This window comes from Dromiciops gliroides, chromosome 3 (genome assembly GCF_019393635.1).
Source record: "Dromiciops gliroides isolate mDroGli1 chromosome 3, mDroGli1.pri, whole genome shotgun sequence".
NCBI classification, from domain to species: Eukaryota; Metazoa; Chordata; class Mammalia; order Microbiotheria; family Microbiotheriidae; genus Dromiciops; species Dromiciops gliroides.
In genome coordinates, this window is record NC_057863.1 from 181,964,248 (window position 1) to 181,982,242 (window position 17,995).

General features: G+C 38.2%; 1 pseudogene; it reads right to left on the bottom strand.

Annotated features, from left to right (window-relative positions):
• Window positions 1-9,916: 9,916 nt before the first annotated feature.
• Window positions 9,917-17,995, bottom strand: part of LOC122747300 — a 44,122-nt pseudogene continuing 36,043 nt past the window's right edge.

The following is a 17,995-nucleotide window of genomic DNA, read 5'->3' on the forward strand; positions in this document are numbered from 1 at the left end:
GTCTTTTATCTTCTTCCCATCCCTAATGGTGATTGGCGCTCCTTCTGGCTAGTCAATCAAACATAGCATCCCGCCCCTCCACACTGATTCTTCTTCTTGTGGGAACTTCCATGAGAAGCCCTCTATTTGAATTAACTCTCATTTGCAGATATTAGCATTTGAGTACCTGCTTTTACTCTAATCCACTCTCCCAGCTGAATCTGAATCTACTCCCCAGACATGAAATCACCTGTAATTGTCTTCCCAGAAAGCTCCAATCCACTGAGAGGAGCCCACGTTTTTCCACAGTCTCTCCTCTTTGTATTTGACCATTGGGCTAACCTCAGTTCTTTTTTTCCCCTCTGCCCTTTGGTCTAAATTTGTGAATATAAGCCTTTCAAGGCTCTAATTATTGAGCCATTAGGTGTGGTATTATTTGGGATAAAGGTGCAGCATTGGCCGGCCACCATGACACACACTCCTCCTTTCTCTGCTGACATCATCTTTGTAATTCCATTAACACATACTCCCCACTCCCCCCAGTGTCCATTCAGCTAGTAATTTCATCGTGGATCTCAGGTATTCCATATAGCTGTCTGATCTCTGGAACCACTTTCCTTGGGTCAGTCTGGAAGATGTCTTGTCTCCAGGGCACTTCTCCAGTAGATCCACTTCTTATAGTTCCTATTAAAAGCTCAATAAAATTATAACATGAGTGTCCTTCCCATATTTCTTACAGCTTTATCTAATTCTATCTTTAACAAACATTAACAACAGGCCCAAGGATTATGTTACCTTGATACCTACAGGCTATAACTTAAATGTCTCAAAATACCACAGAAAGCAGAACTCTTAAATCTTTCCAAATTACATATATATCAATTTGATCAACAATTCTTCAAAAATCCTTACTTAATTGTTTAAGATATAATCCTCACATAAAACTTAGGTTACAGAATACCTCTATAAGAAAATGATCACAAATGAACTTACATAAAAGTCAACTTCAATTGTAGTACATTGAAACAGTTAATTTCAAAACAGTACATGTCAAATAAATAAACCAGGTTTGTATGCTCTGCAGACAAATCTTTTCTCCACACTACATAATAAAACTTAAACAGAATTGACTTTTCATCAGGTGTAACCAAACATTCTATAAGTTACCTTCCTCTATTTTTCTTGAAACAAACTTGAGATGTTTCTGATTCAGTTTTAAAATGCATAAAAACTTTCCCAAGCTACTGGCGAAGGAGCCTATAAGTTATACTCATTTAATACAAGGCAATTAAGAAAAGAATTTTCATCTTTGTTTCATTACTTTTTGTATCATCTGCCTAATTATCCTCGTGCCATTATGAGAGATTAAAGAATCTTATACAACTGGTAAAAGATGCCGTGGCCAAATTCAACATCATGTTTATCATGACACCTGGGATGATTATGGGGGTTACCATAAAAGAACAAAAGTTGCCAGGCCTCATGGAAGCCAGTGCAATACATGGAGGGGAAATTGAGTCAGTGTTGGGGCCAAATTTAATATGGGTAGAGTTAATTGGGTGGCTTGCTGAAATATTGGGGGAGCTGAAAATAATGAGGGACCTCTAGGTCCAAAGCTTCCTCCCCTCTGAACTGCCTTTTTAGCTATTTCTCCCAGGCCAGTAAGAAAGGAGCCTAACAGCCTCTTTTCCACAAATGAATCAGATTTTGTTAATGGGAATAAAATACACAGAAAAGGTGAAAATAAAGTCAAAGACAAGGGAATAGGGAAAAAGAAAAATGGATAATCCTCCTAAATCTAACCTAAGTCTATACAACCCCCAAACTCATTTCTAGTTCAGCTAATTCAAAAGAGCAGGGCTCGTTTGTTAACTCACCACCTGGGGTCCATAACTTCAATGGGAAACTGCTATGCAGCCAGGGCCCACAGGACAAACTGCCAAGAAAAAAATCTCTCTCCCTTCCACTCCTGCAGCTCGCACCACTGGAAAGAAGGTACACTCCCCTCAGCGAGCATTTACTCTCCCTCTCCCAAAAGGGGAGGTCCTTCAAACTCGTTCGGAGAGTGGTTTCTCCTGCTTACATCAGCAGCATACATCACTCAGGACAGGCCAGGTGTGGCCCATCCCAATCAGTCTGCCAAATTCCATTATTTTACCACAGTCAGGCTTAATCAGATGCATGGGACTCAGATGTCCATGGCATCAGGCATATAGGAGGGGGGGGGGTCAAAGTCAAGGTAGGAGATAGCATAGCCCAGCCATTCGGTGCTGTGTGTGTGTGTGTGATTAAACCAAGAGAATCTAACCTCAGCTCTTGCTAATGACTTCTCTCAGCCTTTCCCAAAGCAGTACAGTACCTGGACTTCATGCATCCCTCCCCTTCTGTGACAGTTCAATACTTGCTCTTGTGTGTCCTCTCATGGATAGCTGGCACCTTTGTTGCTCAGATCTGATAACTCAGAATAAAGGCAATTAATGTTTCAAATGGGTAAATTCCCCTAATCCAAGTCTCAGATGGATTTAACATCTGAGGATAATGCTGAGAGCAAAAAATTTGAATTAGGTTTGTAAACTCAGAATATAACGTGCAACAATTTCTAAATGTTACCATAAAAATAATTATAATTAGGCAGTTACATAATAATAATTAGTAACATTAATTAAAGCATAATTTCCATCTATCAACAATTTACCAATTAAAACATAGACTCACAGTGAACAGATCATGTTTTACAAAATATCTCTTGAGTATAAACTTTTTAAATATATTTTCAGAATCACCAACTGAGTTGTATCACCTAGCAATCTTCTGGAATCACAATAGGTTTCTGATTTCTATTCAATAATCTGATGTTCCTGAAGCTTTTTTTTTGCTATTACATAAGTGATGAGTCCTACAAACTCAATGAATACCATATTAGAAATTCTTAATTATTATTATCTGGAATTGGAATTTCTCCAGAAAGTATAACAATGAAAGATTCCTAAGCAACACAATATATCAAATATCAAGTGAACCAAGACTAATAGGAAAAGCCACAAATAAAATTTTAACCTGTTGTGTCTAGAAACCAAAATATGCTGTATAAGTTAAAAGTGAAGATCTCAGGATTTAAAGTTGAATTCTCAAAAATTTAAAAAATGATTTCTCACAAAATTTGAAAACCAAGTAATATTTTTACACATTTTTCCCTTTAAATTTCAGAATTTTCATACCAATTTTAAATTTCAACTTCTTACCAGTTATTCCTTCTATTATCCCTACTATTATCTTCTATTATCCATCCTTGCAGGGCAGTGGAGTTTGGAGTGAAAATCCTTTCACAAATCATAGTGTATCAACTCCAACAATTACATCCTCATAAGTCCTGTAGGGTTATGAAACAGGAGCAGATTATGTAACAACAAAAACTAACTCTATACCCCTTTGAAAATAAGTGAAAATAAATCATTACAACTGAATCCAAATAAACTATTTGTGTGTGTGGGATTTTTTGCAGGGCAATGAGGGTTAAGTGACTTGACCAGGGTCATACAGCTACTAAGTGTCAAGTGTTTGAAGCAAGATTTGAACTCAGGTCCTCCTGAATCCAGGGCTGGTGCTTTATGCACTGCACCACCTACTTGTCCCCCAAGGATACTATTGATACATCCATGACATTTACTAAGAGTACAACCAAATAATACCCTAAGAGAGACAGAGAAATTGTTTATTCACTCCACAAATAACATAATGAAAAAGGAGTTCAAATCCTATTCTTCTGAATATTTGTGCCATAAGCAAACTAGATTATAAACAAGTCCAACATCAAATGTCATGTATACCAAATTACCAAATCAAAAATCATGTAATTCCCTAAACTTACTTAGACTCTAGAAAGTACTGTATTAGTAAAATAAGAACTTTTACCTGAATCAATTTTAGCAGGAAAGCCATATCTAGGGACAATTTCTCACAAGTACACACATTATATCCTGGAAATATATACATTGCTTTGCTCTTTCTCCTTTTCCTTTTCCCCTAAGAAACAGATTAAAATTTGTCCTTATGTTAAAAATGAACATTCACCAACCCTTCACAAGATACTTTCATTTTTTACATTTTTTTTTTTTTTTGCGGGGCAATTGGGGTTGACTTGCCCAGGGTCACACAGCTAGTAAGTGTCAAGTGTCTGAGGCCGGATTTGAACTCAGGTCCTCCTGAATCCAGGGCTGGTGCTTTATCCACTGCACCACCTAGCTGCCCCCCACAAGATACTTTCAAAAGACAAATATTTCTCTCTTATTCTGCCACATCTCTCCCACTCAAAGGAACTTACAGGATTCAAGAAAACATCACAATGTCCCATACAAATCTGTTCTAAGGGCCTCCAAATCCCATCCCCCCCCTTTTCACAAAGAAATCACTCATCAATTCTGAGCTACCCCTCAGTGAGACAAGGCCAGGTATGCCCCCCCCCCACTCCCCCGTGCCAGGAGGAGAGATTTTGAGCTGCCCCTCACCCAACCCCCATCACCAGTGTGGTGGATGGTCCCTCCATTGTCACTTTCCCACTCAGGGAGAAAGGCATCTCAGAGGGCCATGCCACATGTTCTCTCCTCTATCTTTCCTTCTCCCAAAATAAACTTATCATTTTCCCATAATATTTTGGTCTATACAGAAAATCATTTATATAAACACTCTCCCTATGCTAAGCACTTTATAATCATGTGATTCTCACAACTCTGGGAAGTAAGATTTATTCCAGAAAAGTAAACTGGCTAGCAAATTCTATCCAGGGCAGATTCCGGTTTCATCACAAACCCTCCACAAAACCAAATCTGTCTCCTCCTCCATCCAAAGACCTCCTCAGCCACACCCAGGTCAAAACGTGCTGGCTTTCACAGCTGAGTTTTGACTGCTCTCTCCCCTTTTCCTCCAACATCCACACAGCCTGCCTTAGCCACCCTATCTGTCCACCCCTTTCTCACTTACTCCCTTTTCTTCTCTTGCCTTCCTCTCCAGAACTACCTTCTCCCTTCTGTGAGGGGAAAAACAATACTCTTCTCAATAATTCTCAGGAACTCAGCAGCTATGTGAGAAAGGCTCTTTTATTTCCTTCTCGTGGAAAGGAGGCACCCTAGTGTGAAGCTAGTGGGTACAAAGAAAGGGGGCTCACAGACCCTGTTTTATACCCTAGTCCCTAACGCAAATGGACTGTCCCCTTTTTCATCATTGGTCTGATTACTCAAGGGTTACAATCTACATGCAAAAACAAGCTAATCGGAATGCAGTATTCCCATCCCTCTTCTTTATATGGGCATAACTCAGGAGTGGACCTTATTGAGAACAGGGCTCCTTGAACCATGTGATTTTGTTAGCCTGAGGGGGAAGAGGGGATCTGAGACCTTTGTCCTACAAATATATATATATATATATATATATATATATATATATCTGTTATTGACTGTTACATCCTCATTGAGAGGAGACAACTACCCATTTTCTCACAATCCCTCCTCTTTATTTTTGACTATTGGGCTCCTCTCATTCCATTTATTGAATATCTCCTCTGGCTCTTGGTCTCAATCTGTAAATATTAACATTTGAGTTTTTGCCTTTACTTTCTCAAATGGAGTAACCTTTGTGAGGGAAGTCTCTATTAGCCTCTGTTTTAACCCTTCAGGGAAGGGAAGGATATAGCATAAAACTCCTGCCACTATAATAAGAGTGGTGAGGATTGAGGCAGTGAAACCTTTCTATTTCCCAAACCAGGATTCCATCCATCCCATCCAGGTGGTTCCAACCCCTGAATTTTCTGCTAATTCCTCAGCCAGTGTACTTAAGCATTTCAAGGCTCTAGTTATTCAACCATCAGGGGCAGTATTATTTGGGATAAAGGTGCAGCATTGGCTGCCCAGCATGACACACACTCCCACTTTTTCTGTTAACATCATATCAAGGGCTATTCTTTTTTCCCAAGCCATTTTTCGAGTTGCAGCCAGTTGTTCAGAAATACCCTATATTGCTTCCCTACTGTAATTGATGAACCTCTGCTGGTTCTAATCTACATTTTTAGTTATGCTTACCCACAGTAGGAGAGATTCTGGCACACCCCATGGGACTCCTATGCTATCTAGGCAGATTAGATCATCAGATAACCATTTTTGCCCCTCTGGGCTGTGTTTCTTTCTTGTTTTAGACTCAGATTTGGAGAAATGCTCAGATGCCATAGTAAAGGGGGTTGCCAGCCACACCAACCCACAAGTCCCAGCCCAGTTAGGGGGTAAGGTTGTTTTTCCACCACAATACCACAATATGTCACCTCGGGGGAGGATCAGGGATGAAAAATCTACTGAGTTGTTTTCAGTCACTTCCCATGTTTGGACACAACTCATATTACCCAAGACTAGAAACCCTTTTCTCACCCATCTGGAGAGACAGGTGGGATGGTTTCCTGGGACTCCAACAAAGGTGGGTATGATCTTTTCTGCTGTCCTTTTTATTACATGGAAGAGCAGCTCCAAATCCCTGCAACTCTCACCCTTTGCCAACCCATTCTGGTATAATTGAAGGAGACACAGGAACCCCTCCAGGCTTAAATCTGGACTTAGAGTATGGGCAGTTGGTCTTCACAAAGTGCTGACCCATTCCATCCAAGCATTTGAATATCCAAACCCAGTCTCTGTCTCCACTGTCTGTCTCACATCCTTAACTTCAATGGCCTGTAACTCAGGAGTTTCAGGGTTTCCTAATTTCTCCTCTGGAGTTGGAGAGATTATTTCCAGAGTCTTAAAAGGATAAGGGGGTGTAGGATCCATGGGATTTCCAAAGGATATTCCTATTCTTCCTACGGGGTCAGTTCCTCCTTCAGATGCCCATATACCAAATCCTTTTTGTTCCTCCATTACTTGTTTGCCTGAGCAGCTCCCACTACCCCAAAATGTTACCTCCCTTCCCCGTTTTTGTACCAGGCTTGGTATATTGTACATTAAAGTCTTTTTAAACTTCACCTTCAGTCCATTAGATTCCTTATTCACAGTCCACTGCTCATGTTTTGACTCTGGTTTTTCTTCTGGAAAAGGTACCCCTTTTACTTGAGAGTAATGAGTCCAGTTTTGCTCCTCAGTCCTCACTGCAGTGTCAGTGAAAAGTAACATCAGGAATGACCCTTCCCAATCAGGTTCCCCTTGTTGCTCTTCCAGGCTCTTATTAATGCCCAGTCTCCAGGCTTAAACTGTTGAGTTGGAAACTCAAAAGGAGTAGTCTGGGCTAGAAGTCCCTTCTGTCGGAGTAAAGAAACAGAGGCAGAGAGGCCAAAAATATATTCTCTGAGAAACATGTCTTTTGTTTCTATTCTTGGGAACTCTTTCCCTTCCCAAGTAAGGATACCCAAATAATATCTCATATGGTGATATTTTTACTTCCTTCTTAGGGGTGGTTCTTATCCTAATTAGGGCTAATGGGAGACATTTAGTCCACAGAAGCTTGGCTTCAGGCATTAATTTAGATATTTGCTTTTTTAATGTTTGGTTCACTTTTTCTACCTTCCCTGAGGAGGGAGCTTGACAAGGAGTGTGAAAATCCCATCTTATTTCTAAAGGCCTCATTATTGATTGCAGGGTTTGAGCAGTAAAATGGGTCCCATTATCTGAGTCTATATTCTCCACCAGTCCATACCTAGGAATGATCTATTCTAATATCAGTTTATCTACCACTTGGAAAGTAGCTTCTCCTGTGGGAAAAGCCTCGACCCATCCTGTCAGGTGATCCACCAAGACTAGTAGATATTTCAACTTCTCCATTGTTGGCATTTCTGTAAAATCTGCCTGCATGCTCTGGAATAGTCTCAGTCCTGGGGCCTGACCCCCAGGAATTCATTGACTTTTTACTTTCTTATTTATTTTTTGGCAAATTATACAGCCCTCACTAATCTGCTTTGCAATAGTGTAGATCCCGATGCATCCATACCTTCTTAATATGTGCTCCCAAATGGTTCCCCTGATGCAGAGTGCCCATGGGTTCTCTCATGATGGCTCTGTTAACCATTTCCCTCCCATCAGGAAGTACCCATTGCCCTCTATCTGTGCATTGAGCCCCCAACTCCCTGAGTTTTCCAAACACACGTACTATTCCAAAGATATACTTTGAATCAGTATATATAGTTCCTAAGTCATTGGCCAAGCATTTTAATGCTTGATTCAAAGAATATAGTTCACACGTTTGTGCTGACCACTCATTTGGTAGCCTTCCACTCTATATGACCATAGCATAGTTCCCATCAATTATAGCATAACCATTATGTCTCCTTCCCTCCACCACCCTGGAGGACCCATCTATGAACAAGTGTTTTCCTTGAGTAGGTGGAGATTTTTGTAAGTCCCCCAGGACTTTTGTTTGATAATCTATAAGGTTCAGACAATCATGCTCCAATGGATCATTGTTATCACTACAGGGGTTGAGACAGTTTTCCACAGTGAGTACCAAGTCATCCTTTTCTAATAGAATTGCAGCATATTTCAAAATTCTAGAATCTGTAAGTCATCTTCCCGCTTTCTGGTTGAGGATTATTCTAACTTGATGAGGAGTGCCCACCACTATGGCTCCTCCATATGTCGGTCTCCTGCTCTCTTTTAGTAATAGGGAATTTGTAGCTACTGCCTGGATGCATTCAAGCCAGCCCCTTGATACTGGATCTAATAATTTTGACAGGAAGGCTACTGGTATTTATTTTCCTCCACAGTCTTGTACCAGAACCCCTAAAGCTGCTTCCCTATCTGCATCTAAAATCTGACCAAACATTTTTGGGGACTCAGTATAACCTTGCAGGAGTACAGTCCACCTGAGCTGCTGCTTTCTCCCAGTCTGGGAATCTTCCCTCCTTACAAACACCTTTTGTGCTACCCTCAATAATTCCTCTAATGGCTTCTCACTCCACCCCTTGACTTTTTGTAATTTCTTATTAATATCTGGCCAGGACTTGGTTACAGAGTTTAATTTAAGCATTCCTTGTGCTAGCTGACTTTCAGGGTCCACACCTCCATATGGTCTTATCTGATCTGTCAGTCTCTCTAAAAACACAGAAGGGGACTCATCCTTCCCTTGCTGTATTTCAAAGGCTTTATTGAGATTCTGAACATTATGGACTGACTCTTTTATTCCCTGTATTATCAATTCCCTTAAGTCCTGCAGATGATTCCAGTGATTCTCATTATTATTATCCCACCCTGGAGCTACATTTGGGAATTTCTGATCAGCCGGGACTACCCCTAGGCCAGGCACATGGCACCTCTCCAAGGCCCCTTCTCCCTCTTGTATTCCAGATGCTCCCACAACTGGGGGTAGGGGAGTGGGGAGAGGGGGCAAGTACTCTAATGGATCCCACTTTGAGCTATTCTCCATGTCCTTAGTTTCTTTATTCCCTAGGGGAAACAGGCTAGTGTCAGGCAGCCATAATTTAGCATATTCCCCTTCTTGAATTTGGGGTTTTTTACTATTCACATATACATTTAAGGCTTGACATACCTGATTTTCATTAGATCCAAATTTAGGCCAAAGGACTGAACTTCCCTCGAGGGGAATCCTAGGCTGTATTAGGCAACAATATTTTATCATTCTCTTTATGCATTTTCCTCTATACCTCTCAAGTTTATCCCAGCTTTCTAATTTGTCTCCAAAAGGGCTGTCTTTGGGAATTTTGGGAGATGTACTTTCTTCCTTTTCTGTATCACTAGAGGTGGCATTCCTCATCTTAGTTCCTTCAACCCTTTGAATTCTTGAGAACCACCCCTACCTGTCACACTTCTTAACATATCCTGGTACACCGTTTGGCACATCTGGTGCCTAGGGATTCTAACCGACTGCCACACTGCTTGGCACACTCAATGTCTTTTTCCCCAGGGCAACCACCCTAGGAGTACTCGACAGCCCTTTCCTGCCCTGTTCTGATAAATTCTTACCCCCTTGGTGATTGTGCTCCACCCTGCATTTGCGATGTCTCTGCTGAGTTCCTTGGGCTCAGGAGTCGGGGGCCCCCTCTGGGCTCTGACAATTGCTTGACCACTGATCCTGTTGGAATACGGAGGGTCCCCTGCAGCTCCTTAAATCTTAAGTTTAGAAATTTTGCAAATATAATATAGCAATAATAGTTAATAAATCATTTCCAGACTATAATACAATAAAAATAGATGATGGTTCAGGAACCTGAAACCAGAGATACAGACACAAAAGAAAACTGAATAATCAAATTGTGATGTCATGACTTAGAGTGAATTACATTTAAGTGAAGGTGGGTTGTGAAAGGTCACTAATCCTGCTCTCTCCTCCTGAGCCATCTTGGTTCAGTAGCAAGATATATATTGGAATGACTGAAGATGGCCCCAGATTTTTAAGGCAATCGGAGGTATGTGACTTGCCCATGGTCACGCAGCTAGTAAGCGCCTGAGGTGAGATTTGAACTCAGGTCCTTCCAACTTAAAGGCCAGTGCACTATCCACTGTATAGGCAGAAGGTACAGATACAAGGTTGGCCTTGATGATATCCCCACAAACAAAATAAAGGGGTGAGAAAGAAGATTGCACTAGAAGAAAGAGGAAGGAAATAGAATTGGGTAAATTATCTCATAGAAAAGAGCCATGAAAGCTATTTTGGTGGGAGGTAAAATGGAGGGGGGGAGGGCAAACTTAAAACCTCACTTCCATCAGTATTGGCTCATAAGGGGAATCACATACACACTCAATTAAATACAGAAATCTATTTTACCCAATAAGGAAGAAAAAAGGGACAGGGATAGTAGAAGGACATTGGCCTGATGAAAGGAAGGGCAGATTGAGTAGATGGTGATCAGACTTCAAACACTTATGAAGAAGGATTGGGTGGGCATAAGAGAGAGAGAGGGATAAAAAAGGGAAAATTGCATGTTGGGAAATACAGTTAATTATCATAATTAAAAATGCAAATGTGATGCAATCACCCATTAAAAGGAAGTAGATATAAAAATGGATTAAAAAATCAGAATCTTACAATATGTTGTTTACAAGAAACACACTTAAAGCAGACAGATACACACAGGATAAAGGTAAGGGGCTAGAGCTTCAGCTGAAGTAAAGAAAGCAGGGGTAGCAATCATGATCTCAGACAAACCAAAGCAAAAATAGAAGTAATTAAAAGAGATAAGGAGGGAAGCTGTAGTTCATTGAAAGGTACCATAGATGAGGGTTCCTCAAACTGTTTCTACTCATGATCCCTTTTCACCTGAGAAATTTTTATATTACCCTGGGTATATAAGTACATAAAGTAGGTAAACATAAACTTTTACTGTTGCCAAATTTTTGTGACCCTCCCACATACAGTTACATTACCTTTGTATGGGGTCACAACCCACAGTTTAAGGACCTAGGCTATAGACAATGAATTCATATCAATACTAAACATACATGCACCAAATGGTATAGGAGTTAAATTTTTAAGAAGTTCAATGAGTTACAGTAGGAAGTAGAAAATAAAACTATACTAATGAGGCACCTCAACTTTCCCCTCTCTTTTTTTTTTTTGCAGGGAAGTGAGGGTTAAGTCACTTGCCCACGGTCACACAGCTAGTGTCAAGTGTCTGAGGCCAGCTTTGAACTCAGGTCCTCCTGAATCCAGGGTGGGTGCTTTATCCATTGTGCCACCTAGCTGCCCTCCCCTCTCTTAATTAGATAATTCTAACCAAAAGGTAAACAAGAAAGAAGTTTAAGAGATGAGAAAAATTTTGGAAAAGTTAGTTGGGAAAGATCTCTGGAGAAATGGGAATAGAAAGGAATATACCTTTTCCTCAGCAATACATGGCACTTATGCAAAAATTGACAGTGTATTATGACATAAAAACTTCACAACCAAATGCAAAAGAACCAAAAATTGTAAATGTATCCTTTTCAGATCATAATGCAATAAAATTTACATTCAATAATGCACAATGGAAAAAGATATTAGAAATTAATTGGAGACTAAATTAAATCCTAAAAAATAAGTGGATTAAATAACAAATCACAGAAATAATTGATAATTTCATCAAAGAAAGTGAGAACAAGGAGACAACATACCAGAATTTATGGGTTGCAGTCAAAGCAGTATTTGGGGGAAAATTTATGTCTCTTATTGATCTCCATCCAATCAAAATTGATCTCCATTAGTAAAATAGAGAAAGAGCAGACCAGTGAATTGGGTATGAAATGAAAAAAAAAACCTAGAAAGAGAACAAATTAAATTCCCAATTAAACACCAAATCAGAAACCTAAAAATCAAAGGAGAGATTAATAAAATTGAAAATAAGAAAACTGTTGCACCAATAAACAAAATTAGAATTTGGTCTTATAAAAAAAACTAATAAAATGGATTGGTTATTTTGGTTAAAAAAAGGAAAGACAAATCCAAATTACTAGTATCAAAAATGAAAGTGGTGAATTCACCACCAATGAAGAGGAAATTAATACAATTATTAGGAGCTATTTTCCTTAAATACATGCCAATAAATTTGACAATCTAAATGAAATGGATGAATTTCTACAAAAATATAAATTGCCTAGATTAACAGAAGATGAAATAAAATTCTTAAATAACCCAATTTTAGAAAAAGAAACTGAAAAAGCCATCAATGAACTTCCTAGGGAAAAAAATACCCAGGTTGAGATGAATTCACAATACCAAAGATGTAAATGAAAAATCAATCCCAATAGTATATATGGAAAAATAGAGAAAGAAAGAGTCCCATCAAATTCCTTTTACAACACAACCATGGTGCTCATGCCTAAAGCAAGAAGAGCTGAAAAAAAGAAAGAATAATTTCCCTAATGAATATTGATTCAAAAAATTTAAATAAAATACTAGCAATTAGATTGCAGCAATATACCAGAAGGATCATAAAGTATTATCAGGTGTGATTTATAGCAGAAATGTAGGGCTGGTTCAATATCAACATAATTGACCATATCAATAACAAAACCAATAGAAACCATATAATAATTTCAATAGATGAAGAAAAAGTCTTTGACAAAATATAATACTCATTCCTTTTAAAAACACTAGAGAACACAGGAATAAATGAAACCTCTTAAAATGATAAGTAATATTTATCTAAAACCATTAACAAACGTTATCTGTAAGGGAGATAAGGTAGAAGCCTTCCCAATACAATTAGGGGTGAAGCAAGGGTTTCGATTATCACCACTATTATTCAATATTTTACTAAAAACGTTAGCTATAGCAATAAAAGAAGAAAAAGAAATCAAAGGAATTAGAACAGGCAATGAAGAAACAAAACTATCACTCTTTGCATATAATACAATTGTATACTTAGAGAATCACCTAAAAAACTACTTGAAATAATTAACAACTTTAGCAAAGTTTCAGGATACAAAATGAACCCACAGAAATCACCAGCATTTCTATATATTACTAATAAAGTCAAGTAGCAAGAGATAGAAAAATTCTATTGAAAATACCTGTAGACAATATAAACTTTTTTGGAGTAACCCACCAAGACAAACCTAGGAGCTAAATGAACATAACTACAAAACACTTTTCACACAAATAAAGTGAGATCAAGACATATTAATTGTGCATGGGTAGGCTGAGCCAACATAATAAAAATAATGATTCTACCTAAATTAGTCTGTTTATTCAGGACCATACAATCAAACTTTCAACAATTATTTTATAAAGCTAGACAAAATAATAAAGTTCATTTGGAAGCACAAAAGGCCAAGGTTATCAAGGGAATCAGTGAAAAAAAATGTGAAGGAAAACAATCTAGCTGTACCATATCTCAAACTGTATTATAAAGCAGTAATTATAAAAACAATTTGGTACTGGCTAAGAAATAGAGTCCATGGAATAGATTAGTTACATATTAAATTATCATAAATGGTCATAGCAGTCTAGTATATAACAAACACAAACATCGAAACTTTTGGAACAAAAACTTATTATTTGACAAAAACTGCTGGGAAAACTGGGAAACAATATGGCAGAAACTAAATATAGTATACCAAGATAATGTTAAAATGGGTACATGATTTACACATAAAGGGTGATTCCATAAGCAAGTTAAGAGAGCATGGAATAGTTTATTTGTCAGGTCTATTGGTAAGGGAAGAATTTAGGACCAAAAAATTGTAGAAATCATTATAAAATGTAAAATATATAATTCTGATTATATAAAATAAAAAAGGTTTAAACAAAACTGATGTAACAAAAACTGAAAGAAAAGTGATTTTTTTTTTACAAATATAAGATAAAGGCCACATTTCTCAAATATATAGAGAAATGAGTCAAATTTACAAAAATTACAAGTCATTCCCCAATTGAGAAACGGTCAAAGGATATGAACAGACAGTTTTCAGATAAAGAAATAAAAGCTATCTATTGCCATATGAAAAAATGCTCTAAATCAATAATCAATAGTGATTTAAAGCAGTTTTAGATAGTTTTGATTTCTTCATCTGAAAACTTCCTGTTTATATCCTTTTACCATTTCTCAATTGGGGAATGACTTGCATTCTCATAAATTTGATTTAGTTCCCTCTATATTTTAGAAATGAGGTATTTTTTTTCTGGGGCAATGAGGGTTAAATGACTTTCCCAGAGTCACACAGGTAGTCAAGTGTCTGAGGCTGGATTTGAACTCAGGTCCTCCTGAATCCAGGGCCAATGCTTTATCCACTGTGCCACCTAGCTGCCCCTGAAATGAAGTCTTTATCAGAAATACTGGCTGTAAAAATTGTTTCCCAACTTTCTGCCTCCCTTCTAATTTTGTCTGCATTGTTTCTGTTTCTACAAAAACTTTAATGTAATCAAAATCATCCATTTTGCATTTCATAATATTCTCTCTCTCTTGTTTGTACATAAATTGTTTTCTTCTCCACAGATCTGAGGGAAACACAGGTAAATATTCACAGATAAATTCTCTCTTAATTTACCTATGGTATCATCCTTTATGTCTAAATCATGTATCCATTTTTACTTTATTTTGGTATATGGTGTAAGATGTTGGTCTATGCCTAAGTTTCTGCCATACTATCTAGTTGAACAAACATTCAATGAGCCTGAGGTTTTCAAACAAATGAGAAGCAGCAAAAGTGTCAAGACTCAGACACTCTGTGTATGGAAAGGTATTTCTAGCTATGCAAAATCATACAGTTATGGTGGGATACAGAGGAACAATATTCTTTAAGCTGCTACTATATGACACATATTAGTATCCTCTGTGGGTGTTGGATTAGAATGGCTTAACAAGTTATAGTATGATTTTCTGTGTTTGAGCACCAAGCCCCTGTGTCATTAGCTGGAAGACCAGCAACATGACATCAGGACTGTAGCCAGGATACAGAAAATGGGATATTTATGTACTTGAGCAACATCCCCTTTGTCATTAGGTGAAAGACTAGTAACATGATGTTAGGGGCTGTAGCCAAGATACAGAAGTACAAGTTATCAAGAACAAGATTAGATAGAATGTACTAAGAGTGTTTTGGTCATGTTAACTGAAAATAACCACTCGAAAAATACCCTGTTCCTAATAATCATCATTGTGAAAGTTCTAATGTTACATTGCTTAAATTTTTTCCACTGACCACTGAGCAGCCTTCTGATGTGTTTTGTATATATGTTCAACATCCTGTGATTAAACTTTGTCTCTTGTGCATGACCTGAGACCCCTGCTCTTCTCATTTGTGACTCTGGCAATCCTCTAAGTAGAAGTGTGTTGGTAAATGTCTAATAACACAAGAAATGCACACAAGACATACTTTTTAGTTTAATCTACATTACTGACACTTTCCTCCAACCCTTTAATTATAGATCAACCAAGCAAACCCCATTTTTAAAGATTTACCAATTTCTGGGGTGTAAAAGTTTAAGTTTAATAACATCACTCTACCTGTTCTGAAGTGAGGTTTTTACAAGGACATTCAAAATAGTTTTTGTGCCTACCTCACAAAAATTAAATGGAGAGAGAGAGAGAGAGAGAGAGAGAGAGAGGGAGAGAAAGGGAATGTTGAAGATTAAATATGGTTTTTATTCCTTGTCTCCTCCAAAACATTAATAAACAGATCAGAGAACATTATGTATCCTACAGGAAAAACCAGATCAGAGGCAGACAGGAAAAACATAGTACCAGTTTATTTGTCCCAAGCACAAGCGGCATGTATCATGCTGAGACCCTTCCAAAGGAGGTGCTCAGATACTCCCTCTTTCTGAGGGTATATAAGGTTTCTTTGCTCACTGATTAGAGGAGAATTAGAGTTTTATTAGCATGATGCAAATTAACCTAAAGCAAAAACTTTAATAGGCAGCTTAAAGACACAGGAACGGTTTACCAAGGACAAGGATGCCTAGATATTTGTTTTGCTAAGGAGAAAAATAAGATCCATTAACTCTCATGGGAAAGAAGATAGTGAATGGGGAATTATTAGTTGAAATTTGTTCAAAAGGGGATTTTGATTTGCTTACTCTTTTTTGGGAAAGAAATTAGTAAATAGGAACTTATCTGTTAGCTATCTGGATTCAGCCTGAAGTTTTAGTCAAAGGGCATTTTCTAGGGTCTCATAAAATCCATTTGGATAATAAGGCAGCTCCATCAAATCCAGGTGATCCATACATTCTTATTAATAGGAGGGAGAGACGGAGACAGAAAAAGAGAGGGAGAGAGAGTGAGAGAACACAGTAAAAGACATAGATTTTCGATGCATTAAATGAATTACATGCTTAAAAAAGTCACCAATATCAGACATTTTCATTAACCCCAGAAGTTGGTATTCATAGATATAGATGACAAAACTAGGTGGTACCCTGGTGTAGCCAGCTCAAACAAGTTTCTCTGTATTTCATCCTGACACAGAGATCATTCTGGGGTCTTCTGTGAGAGCCTTAGATTGGGCCCACATACTAATGACTAGAAAATTTCCAGGAAATCATGGATTTGGGTGAGAGGTAATATGTGACAGAAGTGATAGAGAGATCGCCTGAGAGCCAGAAAACCTGGTTCAGGTTTTGCCTCTGATACATACTATGTGACCCTAGGCCAGTCATTTAACCTCCTTGTGCTCTTGGCAACTCTCTAGGACTCTAAGTTTCAGAAAAGCTTCTGATGTGTCTTTGATGATGTCCTCTTCCAGGTGTTTCCTATAACAATGACATCATAGGTCTACTTCCTATACCAGTCCCTAAAGGATTCAGTTAGTAAGAGGTCACAAGGTAAAACTAGTCTAAATGGGCTTTGCTTTCCCCCTTAAACCCAGCTAAATTCAGGCCTCCCTGTTGGGTAGACAGAAAGCAAGGATTGTTGTCCTTCTACACTGCACTGTCCCTTATTGCCTTACTATACCAGGCACATTCTAGCTACTGTGGTTGAGTTCTTGGCTCTTAGTAATGAAATAAATAACTACTGAAATTCAGCTCACTAAAGACAGGAACTTCTCAGACTTAATCTCTTCCAAAAAAACCTCAAAGAACACTTTCCAGCAAACAAGAGGTGCATAGTATCATACCAGGCTCTTTACTGGATTAGCAGAGGTTAGAAACCCAAATTCTTGCCCTAAATAGTATTAACTTCCTTGTCTTTAAGAGGCAGGGGAAGCAATGTCAATGCCTATTAAAGAGGTAAGAAGGTCAGTAGGAAACTGAAGTGTTCACCCTGAAAAATCAGAGGCAGGTGTTGAGAACTATCTTTACATGTAACTGGAAAAAAAATCAGAGGCAGGAAATGGAAAACATGAAGACATGACAAATATTTGATAAAACAAACCAGATGTACAACTCTAGTGCCTGATCCACTCTTTTCCCTTGCATTTTCATAATATTGTCGCAATCCAAAGTTGGGAATAATCAGAATTGCCATTTAGATGAACCTTTAATTTAAATGTGTTGGTTAGTAGTCCCTCATATAAGACCAGGAGAAAAATTATTGACTTCCCACACCCTCAGATATAACAGTTTGAATCTGAACATCAAAAGAGACAGGGAGCAGGGAGAGGACTTGTGCTCACTCAAAAAATCA